The 27,100-nt window shown below is 39.9% G+C and overlaps 1 protein-coding gene across 1 annotated transcript in view; it reads left to right on the top strand.

Moving 5' to 3' along the window:
• The window catches only part of LOC116686767 (ras and Rab interactor 2-like), a 196,390-nt gene that overhangs the window by 18,631 nt on the left and 150,659 nt on the right, over positions 1 to 27,100 (top strand).

Here is a 27,100-nt window from a genome sequence, read left to right as displayed (position 1 = left end):
CTTATGAAAGGCTGCAACATATCGCAAAAGGCACTTAGGATTTTTTTGTATATATATATATATATATATATATATATATATATATATATTATATATATACATACAGTTCCTGACAAAGTCTTGTCGCGTGAGTACAAATTGACCTGAAGTGCCGCTGAAAATATTCTAATCCAGATTTATTTACAAGAAATGGCTCATTTTAATCCCAAAAGCTTTTGTAATAATGTTTCAGTGCAAAAAGAAACTGTCAAAAAGTATTCTAATATTCACAGCTTGTAAAGCCCATGAGTCAATTTTGCAAAAGCAAAAGTGTTGTCGCCTTGTCATTGAGCTTACCTGTGACTAATAATGGATCAATCAGGTCTCAGTGGTGTATAAAAACAACCCAGTACACTAGACCTTCACATCAACTGCAACTAGACCTCTGCAAACAGGCCTAAGATTCACCCTGAGACTAAAGTTTGATTATCAAGAGGCTGAAGACCAGATCCACTGCTCATGTGGCAGACACCTTCAATGGTGTCGTGTCTAGTACAGAGGATTAAAAAAACATTTGAAGACAAGGAGATGTTTTTGACAAGCCCAGGTCAGGCAGACCCCGCAAGACAACTGCTCGAGAGGACCGTTTGTTGGCTCGAAAATCCAAGGCCAGCCCATTTTCCACTGCAGCAGAGCTCCACCAGACCTGGTCCCCTGAAGTCCCTGTGTCAACTAGAACAGTTTGTCGGATCTCGTCTCGAAATCAAAGGATGGAAGTGGAGAAGAAGTAGTTTTTCAGATGAATCTTCTGTTGAATTACACCACAGTTGCCGCAAATATTGCAGGAGACCTACTGGAGCCCGATGGATCCAAGATTCACCCAGAAAACGTGAAGTTTGGTGGCGGAAAAATCATGGTCTGGGGTTCCATCCCGTATGGGGGTGTGCGAGAGTCTGCAGGGTGGAAGGCAACATCATAGTCTCAAATACCAAGAAATCTTAGCTACCTCTTATTTCCAACCATAAAAGAGGCCAAATTCCAACAGGATTGTGCTCCATCAATGCTTCCATCTCACTTCAAAGTTCCTCAAGGTGAAGAAGATCAAGATGCTCCAGGATTGGCCGGCCCAGTTACCAGACATGAACCTCATGAGCATATGTGGGGTAGGATGAAAGAGGAAGCATGGAGACCAAACAAAGAATATTGATGAACTCTGAGAGGCATGCAAGACTGCTTTCTAGCTATTCCTGATGACTTCATCAATACATTGTATGAATCCTTGCCAAACCGCATGGATGCAGTCCTTCAAGCTCATGGAAGTCATACAAGATATTAAATTTGAACTCACAGCACCACATTTAATGCTGACATATTTTAGTATTGTAGTAAATCAGAATCAGAATCAGCTTTATTCGCCAGGTATGAGGAATTTGTCTTTGGAGCATTGTTACTCACACTGTGCTTACACTAACTTATCAACCAAAACAGAAAATACACACTAATATATACACAATATTACATACATAGGCATGAGTGCAATGAAGAGATCAATACAATTATTAAATGTGCGTAGTGCAAGGGTACTGGGATAAAATAGTGTATGTTTATATTACAATTAGAACAGTATGAACAGTATGAACATATGAACAGTTCTGAGAAATAGGAAATGAGAATGATGAATAAATAATAAAATATTAATTGAGATGTGAGAGTGGGAATGATGGATAATACTAAAATAGTGGAATAATACAGGTGCTGTATAGACAGTGTTACAGTGTGTGACCAGAACTGAACTGACACTGTGGGTCAGAAGGTCAGCTGTTCATCAGAGAGATGGCTTGTGGGTAGAAACTGTTCCTAAATCTGTGGTTGGCGTACAGTACTCTGTAGCGCCTACCAGAGGGGAGAAACTGGAACAGGTGTGTCCGGGGTGAGATGGGTTGTAGTGATGGTTCCTGCCCGTTCTGACTGGGGGTGTATAAGTCATGGACGGAGGGCAGGTTGGCACCGATGATCCTTTCTGCAGTCCTAACTGTCCGTTGTGAGTCTGCTCCTGCCTTTTTGGTGGCAGATCCAAACCCGACAGTGATGGACGTGCAGAGGACAGACTGGATGATGGCTGTGTAGAAGTGGACAGCAGCTCCTTAGGCAGGTTGAGCTCCTGAGCTGGCGCAGGAAGTACAGTCTCTGCTGGGCCTTTTTAATGATGGTGACTGTGTTGGGCCCCACTTCAGGTCTGGGATATAGTGGATCCCAGAAACCTGAAGGACACAGCAGATACAGGGCTGTTGAGTATGGTGATGGGGGGAAGAGTGGGGGTTCTTCTCTGAAGTCCACTATCTCCACAGTTTGAGCGTGTGAGCTCAAGGTTGTTCTGACTGCACCAGAGGCCGGCTGATCAATCCCGTCTGTAGGCTGACTCATCAACGTCCCGGATGAGGCATGGACTGTTGTTCGTCAGCGAACTCAGGAGTTAACAGATGGGTCTCCTGAGGTGCAGTCATTGGTGTAGAGGGAGAAAAGCAGTGGGGAGAGCACACACCCCTGGGGGGCGCCAGTGCTAATAGTCCGTGTGCTGGATGTGATGTTCCCCAGCCTCAGAAGTTTGTGATCCACTGACAGGTGGAGGCTGGCACAGTGAGCTGGGAGAGTTTGGTGCTGAGGATGTCCGGGATGATGGTGTTGAACGCCGAGCTGAAGTCCACAAACAGGATCCTTGCATAAGCCCTTGGAGAGTCGAGGTGTTGCAGGATGTAATGCAGTCCCAAGTTGACTGCATCATCCACCAACCTTTTTAGCCCTTGTTCAATTTATGTATAGGCGACAAAACTTTTGTCTTGCCAAAATTTGACCTTTCTGTCGTGTTAAATAATAAATCTTTTTTTAGTGAAACTAATTTCAGTGCATTGAACATCATTTGGGAGGGTTTTAGCTTTTCATATGAGCGATTTCTTACACCAATTGATTAATTAAAAGTCAGGTTAATAGCAGTGGTTTCTACAAAATGATAAGCGACAAGACTTTTGTCAGGTACTGTATAATATAGTGCCTTGTGAAGTATTTGGCCCCCATGACTTTTTGACCTTTTGCCACATTTCAGGCTTCAAACTAAAGATGTAAAACTGTAATTTGTGAGAATAACAACAAGTGGTACACAATTATGAACTGGAACAAAACGTATTGGATAATTCAAACTTTTAACAAATAAAAAACTTAAAAATGGGCATCCACTTACTTTCAGTGCAGCAAACTCTCCAGAAGTTCAGCGGGATCTCTGAAGATCCAAGTTGACCTAAATGACTAATGATGATAAATAGAAACAGCTGTGTGTAATCAAGTCTCCGTATAAATGCACCTACTGTGTGATAGTCTCAAAGGTCAGTTTAAAGGCGAGAGAGTATCATGAAGAACAAGGAATGCACCAGGCAGGTCTCAGATACTGGTGTGGAGAAGTTTAAAGCCGGATTTGGATACACAAAGATCTCCCAAGCTTTAAACATCCCAGGAGCACTGTGCAAGCGATATTAAATTGAAATGGAAGGAGTATCAGACACTGCAAATCTACAAAGACCCCGCCGTCCCTCATACTTTCAGTCATACAAGGAGAAGACGATCAGAGATGCAGCCAAGAGGCCCATGATCACTCTGGATCACTCTGGAACTGCAGAGATCTAGAGCTGAGGTGGGAGACTGGGACAACAATCAATCATAAACTGCACAAATCTGGCCTTTATGGAAGAGTGGCAAGAAGAAAGCCATTTCTTAAAGATACATTAAAGGCTTGTTTAAAGTTTGCCACAAGCCACTTGGAAGAAACACCAAACATGTGGAAGAAGGTCAGGGAAAACCAAAATCAATTTTTTTGGCACAAAATGCAAAATGTTATGTTTGGCGTAAAAGCAACACAGCATTCTCCTGAACACACCATCCCCACTGTCAAACATGGTGGTGGCAGCATCATGGTTTGGGCTGCTTTTCTTCAGCAGGGACAAGGAAGAAAAATGATGGGGAGATGGATGGAGCCAAATACAGGACCAACTGGAAGAAAACCTGTTTGGTCTGCAAAAGACCTGAGAAGGGACGGTGATTTGTCTTCCAACAAGACAATGATCCCAAACATAAAGCAAAATCTACAATGGAATGGTTCCAAAATAACGTATCCAGGTGTTAGAATGGCCAAGTCAAATCCAGACCTGAATCCATTGAGAATCTGGAAATAACTGAAAATTATCAAGAGGCTGAAGACCAGATCCACTGCTCATGTGGCAGACACCTTCAATGTGTTTCAGTGTCTAGTACAGAGGATTAAAAAAACATTTGAAGACACTGGAGATGTTTTTGACAAGCCCAGGGGCTGGCTTGGGATTTTCGAGCCAACAAACGGTCCTCTCGAGCAGTTGTTGCGGGGTCTGCCTGACCTGGGCTTGTCAAAAACATCTCAGTGTCTTCAAAGTTTTTTATCCTCTGTACTAGACACTGAAACAATTGAAGGTGTCTGCCACATGAGCAGTGGATTGGTCTTCAGCCTCTTGATAATCACAAACTTTAGTCTCAGGGTGAATCTTAGGCCTGTTTGCAGAGGTCTAGTTGCAGTGATGTGAAGGTCTAGTGTACTGGGGTTGTTTTTATACACACCTGAGACCTGATTGATCCATTATTAGTCACAGGTGAAGCTCATATGACAAGGCGACAACACTTATGTCTTTGCAAAAATTGACTAATGGGCTTATCAAGCTGTGATATTAGAATACTTTTGACAGTTCTTTTTGACTGAAAACTTATACAAAAGCTGTTGGGATTAAATGAGCCATTTCTTGTAAATAAATTGGATTAGAATATAATTTCAGCGGGCAATTCAGGTCAACTTTGTACTCAGCGACAAGACTTTTGTCAGGAACTGTATATATATATATATATATATATATATATATATATATATATATATATATATATAATATATATATATACCACAAAAAATTCTCAAGTGCCTTGCGATATTGCAGCCTTTCACAATATGTATATGGCGGCAGTTGATATTGCGAGGATGATTATAAAAAAAATTGGAAGAAAAAAAAGGTATATCGTGCAACCCTAATGGGCTGGTCTGAATTCAAGGATTTTATTGTATATCATCAGAGATGGTCTGGGATCTCTGTAGATGTAAAACTTACGGGACAAAGACACAAACACACACAGCTCACCAAGAAGTGTATCTGTATTGTGGTTCTCCTTCGCAGGCTCCGTCTTCTCCCCATTTCCTTTTCAAGGTGCCGATTTCCCAGGCAATGAGTCGATCAGCTACAAAGAAACACACAAAAAAACATTCATTATAAGAAAAAAAGTGCACACACACACACACACACACTTTTCGTTCTATTTTTTAGACATTTTAGGAAATCTGCTTTTAAAAAGTGATGGGAACGAACGACTATTTCAAAAGCAGTGGGGACTGTCCCGCCCCCCAGTGTAAATGACAACTCATGCATGAATCGTGCATACACACAGATTTGATTCTAAATTGTGCTAAGAACAATTTTAAACCTTTTTTTGGCATAAAAACTTGCCTCCGCTTGTTCTTACGTAAGATAAAAATTCAAGAGTGCATTAATAAGTAGCCAATAGAGCTCAACAGCCTCCCCCTCCGTTCTAGAGGCAATTTCCATTCATTTCTCCCACTGACGTCTGGAAAAATACGTATGTAAAATTTTTAGACCATGACTTAGACTAACCAAAGTCATGGTCAAAGTACTCTGCTAGTTTATAAATCCCTTAACGGTTTAGGTCCAAAATACATTTCTGATCTGCTACTACACTATGACCCCTCAGACCTCTAGGTCATCTGGGACAGGTTCACTTTCTGTCCCCAGAGTCAGAAATAAACAGGGTGAAGCAGCTTTCAGTTTCTAGCTCTCATATCTGGAATAAACTCCCAGAAACCTGTAGATCCGCTGCTACTCTCAGTTTTTAAATCAAGGCTGAAGACCTTTCTTTTGTGCTGCCTTTCTTTAAATTAATGCTCTTTTTAAATTTTTTATGCTGCCCTGTAACTTTTATTCTTGTGTTTATGTGTCCTAATGTTTCATTTTGTTTTAACTGTCTATTCATGTGTCTTATTGATTTTTAATGCTTATGACTTTTAACTGTTGTACTTGTGTTTATCTGTTTTTAATGATTTTGGTAAAGCACTTTGATTGCCCTGTTGCTGAAATGTGCTATACAAATAAAGCTGCCTTGCCTTGCCTTGCCTAACAGCTACGGCGGACTCATAGCATACAACATATTTGAGTGAAACAACAAACGGAAAATTTAAAAAATTCAAAAGGTAAAAGACTGTTACATATTTCATTATCAAGCAAAGGAACTAGCCCAGATAGCAAGCCCACCTTGAATAAATATGATTTTCTTTCGAATCATCTTTATGGTTGTACTGAAAATAACACAAAATAAATGTTGAATCGCCATTACCAACCTGATGTTATTAATGTAATGACAGCAACATTGAAATACATTGATCTTTAGTTATCTTTATGAGGATAAGCATTGATATTTGGTTTACCAGGCAATATTGCCAATGTGTTGAAAAAGTAATTGCTTTAAAGTGACCGGGAAACGACCTGTGTTGAAAAGCCATTGACATTATGTTGACGGAAAAATATGATTGAAAATGCCTCGATACATAGTTGAACGGGATGGTGGACCAACGTGTACTGCGACGACACTACAGGTCATTTCTGGACCAGACCCATACTACGATCAGGTAAGGTTGCTTATGTAGGTTTTGATAGAATGAATTGTACAAATCAAATACTGTTACTAATTAACTGTGTTTAGGGTAGTAACCCACTATGTGCTGCAGTCATTGAAGGTTAAACCAATGTCAAAATCTGCAACAATGTACTTCGTGCTGTGGCTATAGTGGTTTGATTCCAACAGGTTACAATAAGTAAGCAAAACCTCAGAGTCCAGTCTATTTTGTGATAGCTCGCTCGAAATATATGTCTGTACCTTATACATTAGGGGAGGATGTATGTCGTGAAACATATTAAGCACAGCACCCACTATTTCTTCTGACCGCCGGTGAACACCAAACCATTGTGAGCACATAGTGCAGCCCCCACACCCACACACACACACACACACACACACACACACACCCACACACACACCTTTATATCCTTCAAAGGCAGAAGTCTTACTGCTAATGTTAAACTAAATGTACTTCGATTATTGTTTTCTATTTTAATGCCTTGACTCAAAGACTAAGTAGCCTAAGGCAATGCCTATGAAGTTTCTCAAGCTGTGCAGAAGAGGATGCGCTAAGCCCCAGACCGGCCGGGAGAAGATGGACGACCGACCCTGATCGGCAGTTATTATTAGCAGTTAGCATTAAGAAAAAAAATTTAAAAATACAATAAAAGAGATTGTTTCATTTTTTTTTTTAATCCGGGGGTGTCATTTGTCTAGAAAGTCTAGCCTAAAAAGCTTTTGGCATAGTTTCTATATTTGTCATAGCGACCCTGGCTGTCGATAAGCCGAATTTATAGCCTAATAATGTTTAAATATTCATTTTTACCTTTTTAGATTAAACCGGGGTAGGCCTATACTAAAATACCATGAAGTTTTGTGCGATATGCCTGGATTTCAACATGTTCAATATCCATTGTAATCGAAATACCATTGAAATTCAGTTGTCCTAGGTATGATTTGAACCTTGGTCAATGATAATAGAGGGTCCAAATGATGAAGAATCAACATCAGAGTTCAAGTTGATTCAATGACTTATCGCTGACAGCGGGATGTTGATTTAACCTCGTTTCAATAACTTTTTCATCCCAAAAACCACTGGTACCACTGAATAAAAGGAAGCCAAAGTTTGTTTAGCTAACAGCTAATCTGGCTAACCGCTAGCTGAGACAGCATGTAATAACTTTAAAAGACCCTCCAAAAATCTATATATATATATATATATATATATATATATATATATATATATATATATAATATATATATTGTTAAACATATAAAAGCTGTTACGTCAGCTGTAGCCTGCTTTTCCCAGTGTTTAGTTTCAGATACACTTATTTTAGACCTCATCAAATGTCAGCTAGCAGTTTACCGAATTAGCTTTATGCTACATTAGTTTAGCTTATAGATAATTCGGCTAACCGAATTGTGCTTCCGGTGGAGGAACGGCAGTGTCACTCCCCAATGTGAGTCGAGTGCAGATTTGAGTCGCGCATGCTCCGATTTAAACCGTTTCGGCATAAAGTGTCATACTGAAATTTGTGAAACCATAAAATAATAAACTATTCTCATTACAAACAATAAAAGATGGAATCCTTTCAAAGTGTTTTAGCATCTATGATTGTTTGATTGCTAAGTTAGCTCAAAACACATTCAGTGACAGCCTTTGTTTTGTTTTGATTGCAACTTGAACCAGCAGTGAACAAACTTGGTTAAGTAGGTTTGTTTTTACTGATTGACATTACAGAGTCTCTCGTTACCTCTATATGCACTTACGCATGCGCAACTCACAGCTTCACTTGTCGCAAAGTGATGCATGAGCAACTCAAATCTGCAATCGATTACATTGGGGAGTGACAGGCAGAAGCGTGGAACAGTTTGTGATTTGTGCAGCGTTACAAATCCCTAAAACAAGTTATTATTGCGCTAGCGCACATACCGGGTGCTGACAGCTCCCCTCCTCACCAGCATGAGTCGAGGCATCACTATGGGATTGTTTCGGATTGTGGGAAATGAAGTACTTATCGAAGACATTGTGAATAAAAGACATTTATCTCAAAACAGGTTGGTGCCCCATGAACTTTTGGCATCTTATGAGCATATACAATCTCTTAGTATGTCGTAGCTGGTTTTAAGTCTACCATCGACGGTTTTATGGATTTAAAATAAAATATTGTCATTGCATTGTATTTTTACTTCCGGAACCCACTGTGAGCTATCCGTGCAGGAGCCAAGGTGCATTTGGGATGTGAAATATTCATAAGAATGACAGCAATGCCAACAGCTTTAAACAGTATAAACACTCTGGCCTGATTCAACACCTAACTACATAAGTTTCATTTTTAAATGTAGTTATCAACTTCCCTTTTGTTTATTTCTCTTACTTCTAAATGATACACATATTTCCCAGGAAGTAATGGAGCAGGAAAGCGTAAGCATAATTTCCCTCGAACTAAAATTGAGCCCAATTCTTTTCAGTGTTACACTGCTGTCACTTTCGTTCCACATTATCTGTCTAGTTGGCCAATGCCCTGTTGAGTAACATCACATCAGCTATTTTAACATAGAGGAAACAATTAGCTTAGCTGTTCCAAAGGAAATTACAAATGTTGACTCATTGGTTTGCCAAAGGCACATTTGAGGATACAACCTTAAATTTAACTATAAAGCAATAAATAGTTAAAGCAGTGTGTGTGTGTGTTCTGTAAGTTATTTCGGAATACGATTTCAGAATAGAAACACAATTCAATACTTTTCACAGATTAATTTTTTAGAAGATCATAATAAATCTTTAGCTTACCACAGGCAAGCTAATCGACCATTCCGAATAGTCAGGTTTTGAACCGGCACTGCCCTAGTACTGAAAATCACATTCTGATTAAGTTGCCGGCACCAACCTGCATTGCGCAGGACCTTAATCAGATGCAGTACAAATTTCACTTGTAGTATGCTGGGAAATATTTGGAATAATATGAGAAAGTACAAAAGCATGTTTGAAAAGTGTTTGAGATGAAAAACCTAAGCAATGAAAACCAGGAGTGCAAACTATGGGGAAAGGAAACTGTGGCCACATTTGGCGAGGACACTGCCGCTGACGCAAAATGGCACACTGTGGCACTGCTTGGATTCCACCAGGTCTGTGCCCACTGATGCAATAAAACCCCTTTAACTAACAAAATCATTTCTCAGGCGTCATGAGGAAAGTATGTTTCCTTTGCGTTGGGACTGGCCAAACGCCAGAGAGAGAAAAATAATATAAAAAAATGGGCTGGAAACTGCACTCACTGTTATACTGTTATATAACCTCCAAGTAATGGATTTTTCGTAAACTGGAGTTTTGTCCGTGGTCTGTGAATTAGGGAGATGGCACTGGTAAGATGGAGGAAGTTTAAATATGTCATTTGCACATACACCAACATATTATATTCAAATAAGTTGAATGTCAGCAAAGTATCCCTTAATAGCTCTATTTCCACCCCACCTTTATTTACTTTTTGTTTCGGCTAGCTTGATGTGAGTGGTGGTTAAGATTTAAGGCCTGTGTGTTAAGGCAGGCCTGTAATTATCAAGGCTGCAGAATAACAGTGACACATCCTTTACCCTCCGGCTGGCAAGATCAGTCTTTGAACGGTCTGTTGGATAGTGAGCACATGCACAGCAGCTTCCTCTGAGCGAGTGAACTATAGATATAGAGTACAAGGTGAAATTGTGCTTTGATTGTTTTCTTAAGCAACTCAGGAGAAATGAAAACAAGGAAAACAAACCACAAAGCTGTCCTCTACTCCTTTTTAATCTTCTCAGGATTTAGCCTGGAACTGGACCCACATTACCCTACAGTGTAAACAGAATGTCCAGGATCTTATGGTAAACTCAGTTGTAATCAGAATCAGAATCAGAAATCTTTATTGATCCCCGAAGGGAAACTCTGTGTTACAGTTGCTCAGATATTGATAAAATAAAGAAAAAAAAGAATATAAGGAGTATGGATATTTACAGTTAAAGGAATATTATGTACAGTATTTACATAAAAACATAATTAAGGTGTTGCAATGGTGAAAAGTAATAATAATAATATAATAATAATAATAATAATAATAGTAGCAGTTGAGTATTGCACACATTACAAGCCAGTGTTATTGCACAAAACAGATAATAATGTCCAGTTTCAACCCCTCTAAGTGTCTGTGTGTCGGACAACGAGGGAGGAGTTAAAGTTTGATGGCCACGGCAGGATTGACTTCCTGTGGCGCTCTGTGGTGCATTTTGGGAGAAGAGTCTATCACTGAAAGTGCTCCTGTGATTGAGCAGCAAGCCATTAATAAGGGTAGGAGAGAGGGAAATCAAAAATGTGAGTGGTTTATGTGATTTTTCCCCAAATCAATATTTAGGGCGAGTGCAGACAGTGACAAAGGCCCTATTCAAACTGAAGGAATTAATATTCTCCACGCGATGAATCACCTTTTTGGGGCCTTTACTCAAAAACCCACCAACATTTTATATTTAAGGGTTAGTAAATAGGCGTGAAGAAATGCCCGCTAGCACCCCCAACAAAACTTAAAACGTAGACCCCTGCCGTACGTTTGATGTAGATTCACTAAATCTGGTATGCATATGTATCATGTGAAGACGTACAAAAAGTAATACCCTAAAGTTTAGGGTATTACTCCAATTAGCTCTTCTGTTCTGATGTTGGCCATTTCTTTAACTGAGACAGTTAAAGAATGGGCCAACAGATCCATTGCTCTGGATGGAGACCAGTGAAGGATATTAGAAGCACTTTTCGGTGAGTGTGAGCGTACTGCACAGCCTGCAACTGAGCTTGAAAACGTAGATGTGAAGTGAGCACCTGTTGAAGTTAAGTCTCTGTGCTGTGCCAAGAGAATTCAATCATTCCCAACAGCAGAGACAAAGCGCGTAGATACTATGTGTTCGGAGAACATGGGCACAGGCTATTATGCTAACTAACATGCTATTTAACGTTAGTAAATAACCATAAACAGCTATAAAGTCAAAACTGTCTGGAGTTCCCTGACATACAGTGATTTGTTGACTATGTAACAGCAAGTTGCAGGTTATGACGCAATTGTTAGCCTATTTTTACAAAAACGTCTGCTACGGAGCCCCAACGAGAGCTACAAGAATGGAGCCTTTTATACAAGTTGGTTCCTTTAGAATAAATAAGGGACAAATGGGTCTTTACAAGTCCAGATGTAATGTATTCGTTGTCAAAGTGACGTAAAAATGAATGGCGGTCAATGGGATGCTAACGGTGGGTGAGTGCTTCGTAGCATTAAGAGGGCACAATAGCAATACCTTAGAGAGAAGAGGCTTCCGCCATGCCTAAACCCAACAAGAAATCTGGCATTTAATTCAAAGTTCCTAATTTCCATGTCGTACTTTAACAAACTCCTCCTAGAGATTTCATTGATCAACTTCAAATTTGGTCTGTGCCATCTTAAGATGTTAAAGATAAAAAGTTTTAGAAGAAAAACTTTTCACCATAGGGCATTTTGTACTTATCGCCACGAAAAGGAAGTGGTGTGACTTGAGTAACATTGTCCAATTGGCTCGAAACTTCAGATTCATAAGCGTCAAACCCTGAGGACATCTATGGACAGATATTTATTCAAAAAAATAGCGCCCTAGTGGCAACAGGAATGACCTAAAGTCAAGGTGCTATACTTAACAAACGTCTCCTAAAGAGTTCATTCGATGGACTTCAAATTTGGTGTGTGCCATCTCAACACCTTAAAATAGAAGTTATAAAAGCAAAAAATTTCATCACACGGTGTGTGCGTGGCATGGCGACCAATTTGAGTCTTCAGTGATGAATGAGAAGTGGCTTTAACTAGAGTACACTGTCCATTCTGCTTGAATTTGCCACAATCAACAAGAGTCCAGGCTGAGGACACTCCAGACCAATATTGACTCTTGGTCATAAGAAGGCTCCTATGTGACAAACATCATCGATTTACACAAAAAAAGTAATATGTGGTCTCACGTGATACTGACTGTCCCCTCTACATTAACTACACCCACTTACTCAGGACATGCCCATTTTAAAACTTTTGAAGTTTTAAGGTAGAGTTTTGTGTTAGTTGTTTGAACTCAGCAGAGATTCCTTTGCCATGGTTTCGTCCGCCCTATGCTTAAACCACTCCCCTTTTATAACTGGTGGACCCATTTAGGGCACAGTCTTGTGTGCGTATCATTGAACTGAGCAGAGGGTGTTTTCATTGGTCATGGTTTGGGCACCCACTATGCTTTAGCCATGCCCTTTCACTCCAATAACCTGTATGACAGAGTCTTGTGTGAGTGCTGCGCAAATGCACAGTTGCAAGGAGCGCGCATCCGCCAGTAACCTGACCTGCAAAGGAGGTGCTCATCTAAAACTGTGCAGCTTTAATTTTATTATTTTTTAACAATGATCACTAAATACTTTCATGTTTACTGCCAATGCGACTGCATCATATTGGTTTCCAGCAAAACGGAGCGAAAGCAGATGCATATGCAGAAAATCATGTTATGGTACAGTACTTCTTTACCAATGAAATAATATCTGACTGAATGACATGTGATGGGAATAGTTAGAAAAAATGATAGATTGTCTCCAACTAAGGTCTATTAGGTGTATTACGACTTTTGTTAAAGAGGAAAGAAATTGCAATACTATCAAATCACAATCTTTCTAGAATCACAATAAAAAAAATTGCATATATACAGAAATCAAATGGCACGATGTATTTGAAATATAAAAAACGGGACAAAAGAGATATAGTCCAAGCCCTAATTGCTAACACCTATGCTTTACAGATCTGTGTGCAGAAATGATTTTGCCCCACAGATATAAATATTTGATTGGCACGTACCTTGAAGAAACTGCCTTTCTCTCCTGTGCAGGGTCGACTGATGGTACTGGTGGACATCTTGATGGCTGTCGAGCCTTCTCTGTCCATCTGAGGATGGAAAAAAGACAAAAAAAAGATAATAATCAAAACAACACAACAACAACACACCAAGATCCTCATCAGCAAGGCAATTGTGACTTGTCCATTAGGTTGTTTATTTATCAAGATTGTTTTGTCAATGCTGTTTTTCAAAGACACAAATGCAATTTGAACCTTAACTTTTAGCCTATGGACAAGAAAAAAATGTAAATTTGCTAAACAGTATGGGAGATTTTTAGTATGTCCAAACCTTAATAGAAACTAGTAATACATAAATTGCATACTATTTCCGATGAAATATTACGTATGCAAAAACACGCCCGCATAAGTATCCCACAAAGCAATCGTGAAAACAGAAGAAACCAAGCAGCTCTGTAACCAAAAAACACTTATTTACATTTCTACATATTTAAAATCTTAGATTATGTCACCTGCGATGTTGGTCTAGTAGTTATTCACATCTTTCAATAATTTAAGCATATATGGCGATAAGGTCGGCAGGGTTACCATGGTACATGTCTTCAAACAGCAAGAAGGCTCTCAGGAAGAGACGTTGAAAGTCACAGCTATTTTATTTATTACACAAAAGTATGTTGAATGATAGTATGCTGTGTATGTAGTGCATAATATACAAATCACATGTCAGCATGTCAGCCACATGTATTCTCCCAACATTGTATTTCCTGCAAAGGAGTCTCCGCACAGGGATCAACCAGCCTGCGGATGGTGGCTAGTTGTTAGCTTGCTAACTCCGCTGTTCTTTTAACACTCTTCAGAAAATGAGCCGAACAAAGATGTCGCTCATCTGGTAAAAGCAGCCCTCTGAACGCTGACCAAGAGTGTGTGAATGAAACATTAGCTGTAAAATTTGACTAATTAAGCGGCCGGTGCGGCTGGTTGGCTACTTAGCTAGCTAGCTGCTAGGAATATTCAAACCAGTTTAACAGCCTATGATATAGAGATGAAGTATTTAGAAAAGTCAGAAGAGCCCTCTTGACTATAGTGTTGTTACAAGTACCTAAGTAAAGTAAAAAGAATGCTGCGATTCAAAAAAAATAAAAAAAATTCGCTCAAAAAGTTACTTGAGTACATGTAACAAAATAATGTAACTGTTACTACCATAGTAACTCCATATCAATGGACAAAGCATCCGGTTCGGCGAAGTGCTGCAAATCAGCAGGGCAGTTGCAAAGGAGGTCGGTTTCTGTAGTAGTTATGAGAAAGTGACCCACTTCTCACTCGATTTATTATCTCGTAAAAATTTTGTGGTTATGGTCTCAATTGCTAGTTTAAGTCTTCTGCACACAGAACGATGTTTCATTTTTTGAATTATGGTTTGTGGATTGGAAATTGGCAATTAAGCGGGGGTGTTTTGGGCGAGGCTATAATGTGATTTACAGTTAAAGTGTGTGACGTAGAGTGTAAGCAGCTCCTCCCTGCTCCTCCTTCTCGTCTAAAATCAACACATACGGGATACAGGATGGCTGCACCCATTAACGGCAAACTCGACAACTCACAGATCTCCACAACAAATGGGTACATCACAAATGCTCTCCAAATTCTACAGCAGTGGTATAAAACCATATACTATTTGCACTGAACATAGACTGAAGAGATCCAGTAGTAGACAACAGCATGGCTTTCTTGTACATGAAAACTAACTGGTACTGGTCACTGGCGGAGCCAGACGTCGTAAACCTTTGGGGTCAGCCCAACCTGGGGGGGGGGGGGTATGCTCATTTACGGCAGCTATGTGCACTACTGTAAATCATTTGGAAAAAACAATAGTTGCGAGAAAAAAAGACATCCTATTTTGTATCTAACTATTTTCCAACTGTTTCATCCTTTTAAAAGCAGAACAAAAACAAAAGGTTGGGGATGACTCATTTCATTCCTGACCCCTAAAAGGGGCAAACATTGCCTGATGTTACCATTTCAAAATTAACATAACAATGGCAGGGTAGGAATCTGGCGTAGACAGTGTTACAATCTTAAAAACCTATTTTCAGAGTATGAATGGCGTAGTTCCCCAGTAAATTGAAGTATTTAAACCCAAAATATTTGGGTCTGGACAGCCAGAAGCCAGCCCCTCGCTCCCCCCCTGGTACTGGCTAAAAAAAAAAAAAAAAAAAAAACACATTTAGTGGCCCAATCACACACATCAAAAAAACATGTGCAGTGTGTTGCATGAGGCTTCTAGTTTTTGGGGCTAAAAAAAAAACATTTGGAAAAAAATTGACATGTTTTATAAAGCAGAAGGGGGAAAGAGGTTATTTCCTGGAAAGCAACAGAAGCAAAAGAGTGACAGAAGGCATGGAACCTTAATGCTGTTTATCTTCTGTCTCTCGCCACTTGCATTTCCTCCTCACATCTCTAGAGGGGCTCTTTTGGGCCAACACCCGGTCAAACCAAAGCAGTAGAGTGGACTTTTGGATATGTTTTGATTGGATGTGTATGTGTTTTCGTGTGGGTGACTGCAAGCTTGTGTGAATTCACAGTGCTTGCCTGGGAACTGAAAGGCCCCAGCGGGTGTCAGTTAAGAAAAAAACAAACACTGGGCTGGCAACTGTTGATATCTAGTCTTGCATTGCCAGATTTTCCTCCACAGGTGCGGAGGAGGGTTGAGAGTCCACACAGCATTCCGAGATGGGAGGAAAAACGTGTTCTGGTTTATTGAAATTTCTTAAAATCAGTCACAAATGTCTTGGGTGGTGTAAGCACCAGACAGAGCCGCGATACGTGTAAGTCCAAAGGTTCTTTTAGTTGGCAACAGAAAACTCCAATTGGACAGATAGCTGTCTGGAATTACCTGCAGAGATCTGAGGAGCAGTTAACACTGGTCCTATGAATCCACAAGAGTGTACATGCCAACACAAAGAAAGCAGAAGGAACAGGCAAGGATGGACATCCGGCAGAACATTTGGCACCTGAAGAACCCGGAAATGAAAGGCCTTGATTAGACTACACCAGATAGCCCTGAGTCGTGACAGTCGCTGTTTTTTCATCAGATAATGATTGATATACAGATAAAAACTATGTGGAATCAGTTTGACTAAAATGCAAAGTTGGTGGTTTGGTGAGACTAGATGAACTAAAATGTGTAATACCGTATTTGATGATATGGATATGGGGGCCCCAAGGAAACAGCCTTGATTTAGTTTAACCCTTCTCTAACTGATAATGTTGTTCTTTTCTAACTTTGTTTGGTGTTCACTATAGGCAATTGCCATCGTAAACACCTCATCGTTATCAAAAGAACCGGGGTTACGTTAAGTAACCAAAGATATTGGCAGTGATAGAAGTGGCCTACTCAAATATTTTTCCTGAAGTAAAACTATTATTAATGCACAATACAGGTCTGCATTCAAATGTTTCCTCTCAAGTGACGAGTGAAAGGGAGGCATTATCAACAACAATACCAACTTTACTAACTTGTTCAAGGAGGAGCGTTCAACTCTAATATAATGCTGGATAGTTAAATGAATTTTAATGCGTCATATTTTAACTTTCAACTAAATTTGTAAAATTTGATGGTAAAATCTGAATCTGCAAACGTAACCAGTACCATTTTTCTGTCATGTAAATGTAGTTGTAAAATGTTTTCCTCTGAAAGAAGTACAAAGTGAGTCAGTAGTATACAGTGGGATGTTTGGGGGCCTCTGTAAGGATTTAGGGTACAATGGTTCTGGAGAAAGCTGTAAGCAGCCATTCAAGAAAACAAACAGCCTGTTCCAACGGGACTGACCTAGTTTTACTAAAGGAAAAAGAGAAATCTAAATTTTAAAATATATTGTTTTTTAACAGGATTAAACTGTATATATGCACTATGCGACAAATTAGTCATGTGTATGTTTAACTTTACAAAGCTGGTGGATCTCTACAAAACTAACAGAACACAAATGGGGAAATGGAAAATGAACTGTATGGTGTTCATTGTCTTCTTCACAGTAAAACAGCGAGCAGTTAAACACGCAGCAACATCTATGGTGTTCAAGGATTTCCCAGGAGTTGTCTTGTTTATTCCACTGTGAAAGCACAACCTTTTTGCTTACGAATATCTAAAAAAATTTTTGTATTTCCACTAACCCCAACCGGCCCGTCAGACACGCCTACCAAGAGCCTGGGTCTGTCGAGGTTTCTGCTAAAAGGAAGTTTTTCCTCGCACTGTTGCACTGTTGCTTGCTCTGGAGGAAAATACTAGAACTGTTGGATCCTTGTAAATTTTGGAGTATGGTGTAGACCTACTCTATCTGTAAAGTGTCTTGAGATAACTCTTGTTATGAATTGATACTATAAATAAAATGAATGAAATAAGTAACATGTCAAAGTTGAGTAATTTGACTTCCATTGTCGTTGTAGAAACCTAACACAAGGGGATGTCAACAAATGAGCCACTTCAAAATAAAAGAAAAACCTTTGCTTTTATATTCTTGGAATGTAAGTGACAAGTGAGTAGTGTGTGAGAAAAAACCAGCTAGATTCTACAACCATGGTTAGGCAAAAGGATGTGAGAGGAGTTATCCTCTAACCTAAAAATTCATTTTACAACTCAGGCCTATGGCAGAAAATACACGTGTCACATGATTAAGGCAGGGTCCTGGTATTAGTGCTGCTGGATAATCCTTGCACTACATGGTCATAAAGCCCATATTTGCGTGTAAGTCCACTATGTTAAGGCTTAGTCCATCAGCAAAAAAACTAAAAAATAAATAAAAAATATTGAACTCCTTTTTTAAAAAACTGAATGACATCAAAGTCAATAAAGTGAGCAAAAACTCTGTCTTTTACTTTTAAATTGCACATGGTTGTGATTATTTATGTACTGAAATTATAAATACCTACATTTTAACAGATTACAAGTGGTCACCCAAAGAAGGTCAGTGTTTCGTAATTTAAGCAATGCTAAGCTGTAGCTGAATTATTTTCAGCCGGGATTTCCATCCTTCAACTAACTAATAAATACATTGCAGGGGGAATTTTCCTAGTCGGAAATAATTTTCTGATTATTCCGACACCACATGAATTTCCCAACATAACCAAAAAGTGAAAAACAATGTAGATTGCCCCATGATTCGATCCGCTCCAACATTTCATGAGTTCTTCCTAGCCCCTTCCACCAAGTTTCATTAAAAATAGGGCCAGTGAGTGGCCAGGTTGGTTCAGTGGTAGAGCGGGCGCACATGTACTGAGAGGTTTATGCCTCAACTTAGGGTCCAGGGTTCAAAATCCGACCTGTGAAAATTTCCAGCATGTTTTTCCTCACCCTTTTCACTAACTGTCCTGTCAGATTAAAAGGTGGAAAAGACCAAAATAATCTAGTATTTTTCCGCATCTTGCAAACAACAGACAAAAAAACAAAATCAACAACAAATGGACAAACCGAACCAAAAAACTAACCTCCTAGGAGGTTGCAGGTCCCCAGGAAGTGTGGTGGGCTTTGAAGCCAAATTTGATGTAGCGGTTTAAAAGTGCACTTACAACTTCTGTCTGTGTGCATGATGCAAACACCCTTTTCCGATTTGCGTAGTTAAAAGTGACGTGTAAAATCAGTGATACACTTTATCCAGCGTTAAACTAGGGCTGCGCAATTAATCAAATTTGAATCACGATCACAATTTGGGCTTCCCACGATCTTATTGCATCATCGAGAGATATTATAAAGGTCATTGTCTATAGTATGCTTTTTTTTGTAACATGCGGACATGAACCATTCTTCTGTAAAGCTGTGTTTGGTTTAGACGCTCTTCTTACTCTCTTAGTTTTGCAACTCAGTGAAGCACTTTTCTCTCTTTTTTAAATATTTTTTATTTTACATTCAGGTTAATTGGCTTCAAATAAAAAAAGTATTTAAACTACAATCTTATTGTTTAATTCATTTATGTAATACATGAATGTATATGAAGCATGATAAAAAGGTGACTTGAAATTGTGGGGTTGGGCACCCAGATAGCTCAGTTGGTGAGGCGGGTGCCCTGTTTAGAGGTTTACTCCTCGAAGCAGCCGGCCCGAGTTCGAATCCGGCCTGCGGCCCTTTGTGCATGTCACTCCCCCTCTCTCTCCCCTTTCACAAACTTCACCGTCCTGTCATTAAAGGCCTAAAATGCCCAAAAAATAATCTTAAAAAAAAAAAAGGATTGTGGGTTAACGCCGACGAAAGGAAAAAGTTACTACTGTAGCATACAAGAGCAACGCAGACATTTAGAGAGGCCACCGTAATGAGGTACAGAGATTCCGTTGATATTTTGTCCAGTAGATACAGTCATACAACATACAACTTCAACATGGAGGAATGTAGCACAATATGGATGTAAAAGCAGTTAAAGCCTATGTGACAATGAAAGTGTTTTTGGTCAAAAAATCAACAACTAATTGTGAATTAATCATGATCTCAATACTGATCAAATAATTGTGATCATCATTTTGGCCATAATGAGCAGCCCTAGTACAAACCCCACAATGACGTTTCACTATCAAAATTTGATTCATTCTGCTGACAACTTGTAAAATCTAGAAGAGTTGCAAGATTAAATCACTTTATCCTAACTCAAGTAAGCGCCGCACTAAACTGAAAGTAGCCGGTCGGCTTGCAGAGGTCTCTAGCGCCCTGCTCTATGGGCCCCATAATGCAGAAGAAGCGTCGGTCTCTGGGTCTTTTATAAGCTGAAGTTGAACTTTTTTGGCTTTATGTGCCATGAACAATCAAATAGGAAAGAGTGTGGCTCCGCCTCGAAAGCTGTGTGCAGGTGCATGGGCGGAAGTATAGAACTGAACACAAAATGTAACTCCACCTGAGCAAAAGAGTGAGCTTGACATTCAAAGGAACTTGGTCGACAACAAACCAGGCTGCCGAACCAATGGGAGCTTGAATCCTGAACTGTGACTCAGGTTTGAGGTAGACAACACAGCACTAAGCACATTAGCAGATTTCTGAGGAGATTGAAAATCAGGGTATTGGCCGTGTACCACGAAATACTTTGGCTTTACCTATGAGAAAAAGTTAGGGAGATAATATGATGTGCAAGGTTTGGATAATAGTTGAGGTTACAGTCTGGGAACCTGCAAATACCTGGCAGCAAGGTTTGAACAGCAGTCTAATGCCATGCAAACAATAAATGAAACACCAATCTGTGAGCTGGAAACTTTCAGGGGCAAAAGAAAGCCGAGTCTCAGGTCACCAGCCACAAAACACCACTGCAGACAATTGGATTTCTAGGCTGAACTGAAAACACACTGCTCACAATCAAACAAATGCTATGCAAGTTGTGGGGATAAGCATTGTTTTCTGAAGTAGTCTCCTAAATCAATCTCTCATTCTATGTCAAAACCACGTTTTTCTCAGATTCAGTATCAGATTCAACAGGTTGGGATCAACAGCAACAATAAGCTAGCTGTAATCCATGCCCAGCTAGCACTCTGAACTGCAAGCCTTGGCTCTACGAGTCTTATGTGAAACAACCTAAAAAACCACAGTTGAAAGCAATCAAGTGTTTCTGACTGCCATTGGCCGCGCTTTTCAAGAGGGGAGGTGAAGCTAGCAGACATGGAGGATAGAATCCGAAGATGCAAACATCCACAGGTTGGGCTGAAAGAGAGGCTAGAAGGTGGCTAATGCATCCCAGTATCTCTCACGCTGCTGCCTAAGTGGCTCCCGAATTTAGCAGAGCTCACATCGAATTATGAGAGCCACATGAATTTACAGTGAAGCCCAAAAAGAAGAATACCACAATTATTGCACGTGATTTTCACATGTCGTACACAACCAGGCAGATTAACAAGCTGCGCTGGAAATCTCAGCTATCATCGACGGGCCCACAAAATTTGCTTCTCCTGGATTACAGTACTACCACGGTTAAAAAGAGCCAAGGCTTTCTATCACCATGGTCTCAGCACAAGTAAGGGTCTGGATTCTTTCTGCTTTATCCAGCAACGCGAAGATAGGGAAAGCCTGCATTCACCTCCGCCGGGGATGCTGAGGACTTGGTGAACAAGCTGCGCCCCATCCTCCTGTGGCAGCGGAGAGAGCCAACGCTTCGGATTCTAGCACGGAGGGCGCTGTGGAGAGAAGTAGGTGATTCAGATGCGTAACTATCGGTAAGCAGGGTACGCAGTTGCTTAGAGCCGGACCAATCAGCGACCCGCATCACGGAAGACATGATTGATAGCGGGGCCACTCATGAATGTGTTTCCCAGCGCAGGATAGGAAATGATGCCTTTATGCGGCCCCCTATCAGCTGTGATGACAACGCAATATCCACAAGTAGGTTACCATGCACTAGATCATAGAGACACGCAATTCCTGTTTCCTGGTAAAAAGTGACAGTAGCAGGTGTCACAAAAGTAACAGTGAGGCCTGCCAGCTCCGCTTCAGCCGCATTCTCTCTCTTTATCAAAACTGGAGATTGGTAAATCCTATTTTGTGTAGCTTTAATGGCATACACTTTCTCCAATTGTTCATGAACACAGCATTCTGATTGGCGGGAGGCCTATAAAAGTCCCCGTGGGAAACAAAGGGGGTTCATTATCTAAAAACAGGGGGTTCCCAAATCTTTCAGCCCACGACCCCAAAGTAACGGTCCAAGTGACTGCGACCCCCCCACCATAAACATATATAAAGATTTGCGCCCAACCGCGCATGCACTATAAGCGGGAAAATCAAAAGAGCTGTTCCTTTTATTTATTTGCTGGTTTTATTTTAAATTTAGCACTAGTTTTATCTTGTGTTAAATCATGGCCAACATAGGCTATTTCTATCGTTTTTAATTTTGTTTATTCTGGAAATCAAACTTGACGCCCCCCCCTCTCTGGTTGCGACCCCCTGTGGGTCCCGACCCCACTTTGGGAATCACTGATCTAAAAGACATGGTTATTGAGGTTGGCTTGTTATCTTTTTCTGACTTACAAAACGCATTCAGTTACCAAGTTCACTCATTCTTCTTTACCTTCAATTAAGATCCAGCATTCAAGCATACTTGATCAACCATTGCACTTACTGCTATTGCACTTCTGGTTAGACCTAAACTGCATTTCGTTGCCTTGTACCTGTACCTGTGGAATGACAATAAAGTTGAACCAATCTAATACGGTGTCCCTGGCAGAGATCTTTGCCCCCCATCCTAGAAACAACATTTTTGATCATTTGGTGCTCTTTCTTAGAGCTTAATCAGGAACAGGTGAAATGCTGAATGTAACAATTTTTGTAACTTTGTTGGAATAGAAGGTGCAGAGAGACAACATTCCCACACTTGCCACTCACAGAGACAGACAGAGACACAGAAGAACAGTTAACACAGTACCAGTTTCATGGCACCATACAATTATCACACTTGGGTCCAGTAGACCGAACCCCTCACTTAAAGATATTTATGTGTAGGAATTCTGTCATTGGAATATTAAGTTATTTTTCCCAGAAATAAGCCAAGACAAATGAGTTTGAGTTAGAAGAATAAAAAAATGGCGTAATTTTTGTTTTAGTAAACATTGAAAATGGGTCCCAGAGACCCGAACACCTTAAGGGTTCAATCAAGCAAAGCAACACATTTTTGATATGAAATTGGTATGCGCGTGCCTTCGCTTTCATCTGTGATGGTAATCACCGACGACGTGAACAGGTGGTGATTACTGGTACAACACGTCCCGCAAGTTTCTTCACACATAATGCTGCCTTGTTGTGCGGCTTTTGACAACAATAATTAATAACCCTATGGCTGCGCGTTTTTGCTTTCCAAAAAAAGACGAGCTAACTTGAGTTTGAAGTTAGACTATGACGACAAAAAGACGAAACCAGCAGAGCGGATGTCAACACAAAGGGAAACTTTAACGGGAACGTTACTTGCTACCACGGTGGGAGTGGTGTTCCAGTCTGGGAAAGAAAACTCCGCTGCTCCAGAAGAGTTCCTGCTGGAAGTGTAATTGACATTATCGCTCATTGTCGAGTACCTTCGGCGGTTGTAGGTTGTGATAATAAACTTAATAAGTATCTGTAACTTTCAGGTGGCGAGCAAAAAGAAGTAAACTGAATCTGTCCTGTGTCAGGGAGGCTGCTCCATGGTCCTAAAACTCTTCTGAGAAGCTGGTGCAGCGTTTTTCTCTTTGTGTAAAAATAAGCAACAAGAAGAAGGGACTTCGTTTGTCCGTTTCAAAATAAAGTACTAATTTTTAGCCTAATAAATACAAAACAATTAATCCAGTGCAAAACTAACTACCCTATAACAAAAGATTATAAGTACATTTGGATAAACTACCTTAAGCTATATCCAAAATTTACCAAAATTGTATATTACGACTGTTATCTACCATAGACTGTATATAACGGTCTATGGTAAAACAAGATTCACAATAAAAAACCACAAGCAAGAAAGGATTTACGGTTTATACGTTACAACATAAAGTACTAATTGTATGCCTCATAAATCAAAAAAGTTAGATGCCATCTAAAATTAACCGTATCTATAAAAAAACGAATTTAAGCACATTTGGATAATAGCTAGATACTATCCAACATGTACTTTGCAATGTAATTCTTCCTGTGTTCTTACAATATTCAAACTTCAAAGTAGTTATTATGTATACAAGACAGTAAGTTGTCTAAATAGACTAAAGCTAAAATGGGTGGTATGGGTAAAGAGATTATTATTCGGTATGATAATAAAAACAATTCAGAGCAAAAATAACTGTAACAAACTAATCACAGAACCGATCAATTTATTCTTCAAATAAGACAGTGATTATTATTTATTTGTAATAATTACTATTTCACACAAAAAAAACAAAGCATTGTTGCTCTCAAGATCAAGAACGTGCACCGGTCAACCCCCCCCCTTTTTTCTCTGCACTAACCCATACTTGTATATTTTTATATTTATATTCTTATATGTCATATTTTATGATTTGTGTCGCCAACACTGTGTAAAGGGGATGCTTCAATCTCATTGCACAGGATATGCATGTGGATAACGACAGTAAGGCATTTAATTCTTGCATCTTCATTCTAATGGCAATGAGCAACAAACTGAATGTGAACAAGCAGTGCATTTGGAATCCCTAAATCGGAAAGAAGAATGTGTTATTTATTATGAGTTGGGATACCCTGCTGAAATATAAAAATGTCACAGATTACACATTTGATACTACCTACCCGGCTCTGATCTGTTGACCTGTTGCCCTCATTTATATTAATACGTTAACCATTTAATTATTACTGTGCCATATTTATAATTTGTAACACTTATCTATTTCACCACAAAGTGTATGCAAGCTATTTTATATATGTAACAGTTGGCTCTCCGGGACTCAGGCACATTCAACTACACTTTTTTTTTATATATATTTTATACTGTGTATCCTTATATTTTTGTGTAACCTGTAAGGGATTAGCTTCAATATCTCGTTGCACAGCTACGTGCGTACTTGTGTAGTATGACAATAGAAGGCATTCTTATGTACTGTAGTTCACTAAGTATTTGATCAGATTTTTGTAATGTTTCCATGCAGCTCATTTTGATCCTTCATGTAATGTCAGGTTTCATTCTAAAAGCCTAGAGTTGTTATCAGAAGGGAAAGGAGGAACAGAAAGTAAGGTCCCAATAAAACATCCATACTTTGCAGAAATTGCAATTCGAGTTGAAGAAAAATACAAGTATAAACCCTGCTACTAATATTTAAAACACAGCTCCTACCCTGGGTAGAGTGTTCTGGTTCAACAGGGGGGATTGGATTTAGCTTATCTCTGTCCATGCAAGTATAATATGAAATTTACTACTTTAAAGCAGTCATAACTACAGCAGTATTGTAGCTCATTACTGATTTGTTATGGCAGTTATTATAACCATATTAGTATTACAATTATCTTATATTAACCACATTATTGAGTTGATAGATTTTGTCAATAGAAAATACAAATGATGTACAACCCAACGCTATAATGCAGGCGGTTCCACTGTTATGACATGTGACAGTAGAACCGCACATGTCGGATGACTGGCTCAGATTGTTTTATGAAAGCATGGAGGATAACATAACTTCTCCATCTGTGCCATAATGTTCCAGACACTGTTTTGACACAAGTGGCTTGGGTGTGTGTCCAGGAGGTGGATTTTGTGGGTTTGGGGGCCCCAGCCAAATAGCGCTGCTGCTAACTGTTCACCCTTTCTCTAAATCGGGGACATGTTGATATGGCAGTGGTTAGAAGAAGTCCTCAATAATTTTTCTGAAAATAATTTCGGAAAGCACTAATACAGGGTCCTTGCATTCAAAGTTTCAACTTCACAGTACAAGAGTAAAAGAGGAAGTATCAGCAAAATGGTACCGACATTTACTTAATGATGTTCGACACGTGGCGCTTTCAACTCTAATATAATGTGCTGGATAATAATGCATCTAACTGTAAATGTGATATTTTGTTGGTAAAATCGAATCTGCAACTAACAGTAACTTTCTCTGGTCAGGTAAATGTGGAGTATAACCAAGGTTTTCTCGTGATTGTACTGTGTAGAGTACACCAGGTAGATAGTATTTAGTCTGTTGATAGGGTGAGGATGTCAGAAACGTTGACAAAAAGAGGGTGGATGTAAGTAATGTGCTGCGTGTTGTTGAGATGGCCGTGATTACATTGTGTACCTTTGAGGTGATAAGGCACTATTCCTACCCTGTGAGGTTACTTAATTCAAAATTGGGGGCGGTGGCCAGTAGCTCAGTCAGGGGATGTTGGGTGGTGGAACAGCAGGGTTCGGTTTCAGGTATATGTATGGGTCAAGAGTATGGAGTGTGCATTGTAGATGGAGAGATCGCCCACTTCACTCTGAAATCTCTCCTTTGTAAATGGATTTAGGCCTGAGATGGGTTGTAGCTCAGGCCTGTGTGTAGTGTTATAACCAAACAGAGCGTGGGATTCAATAACCAGTATAAATAAAAATTGGTTATGCAATAGGTCATGAAAGGCACTGCCTATTGATGTACACGGAGAGATGTAGCATTATAGACACAGGATATAAACTGGATCTCTCCAGCTGCCCGTCCTACTTTTTCTCGAGGTATTACAGGGAAATGATGACCCAGCCGACCCATCCAGTTCCCCAAACCCAAGTCCCCACAGACCGAACTCCTGGCCCACCCTACGCATGTGGCTGCCGCACCACAGAGAGGACCACAGATTTTCTTCGAAGGCTCTTCTCTTTTTGGCAACCTGTACCTGTAAAAAAGACAATTACAACGCAGGCTGTTCTACGTAATAATGTGTCCGTCATTCGAGATGGAACCAAAAGCCTTTCAAAACCCTCGCACTTCTAGTGATGTTACTGTTTAATTTTACCGGTTAAGAATATGATTGTATCCTAAACAACACGCCTCGCCTGCCCCCCCCCCCATCCCGCCCCCCTTCTGCACCAAGACCAGTAAGGGATGAACGGTGACAGCACTTATTTCCCTCCCCACCA

The sequence above is a fragment of the Etheostoma spectabile genome, unplaced genomic scaffold, assembly GCF_008692095.1.
Source record: "Etheostoma spectabile isolate EspeVRDwgs_2016 unplaced genomic scaffold, UIUC_Espe_1.0 scaffold465, whole genome shotgun sequence".
NCBI lineage: Eukaryota > Metazoa > Chordata > Actinopteri > Perciformes > Percidae > Etheostoma > Etheostoma spectabile.
This window is presented reverse-complemented; position numbering and strand designations above follow the sequence as displayed.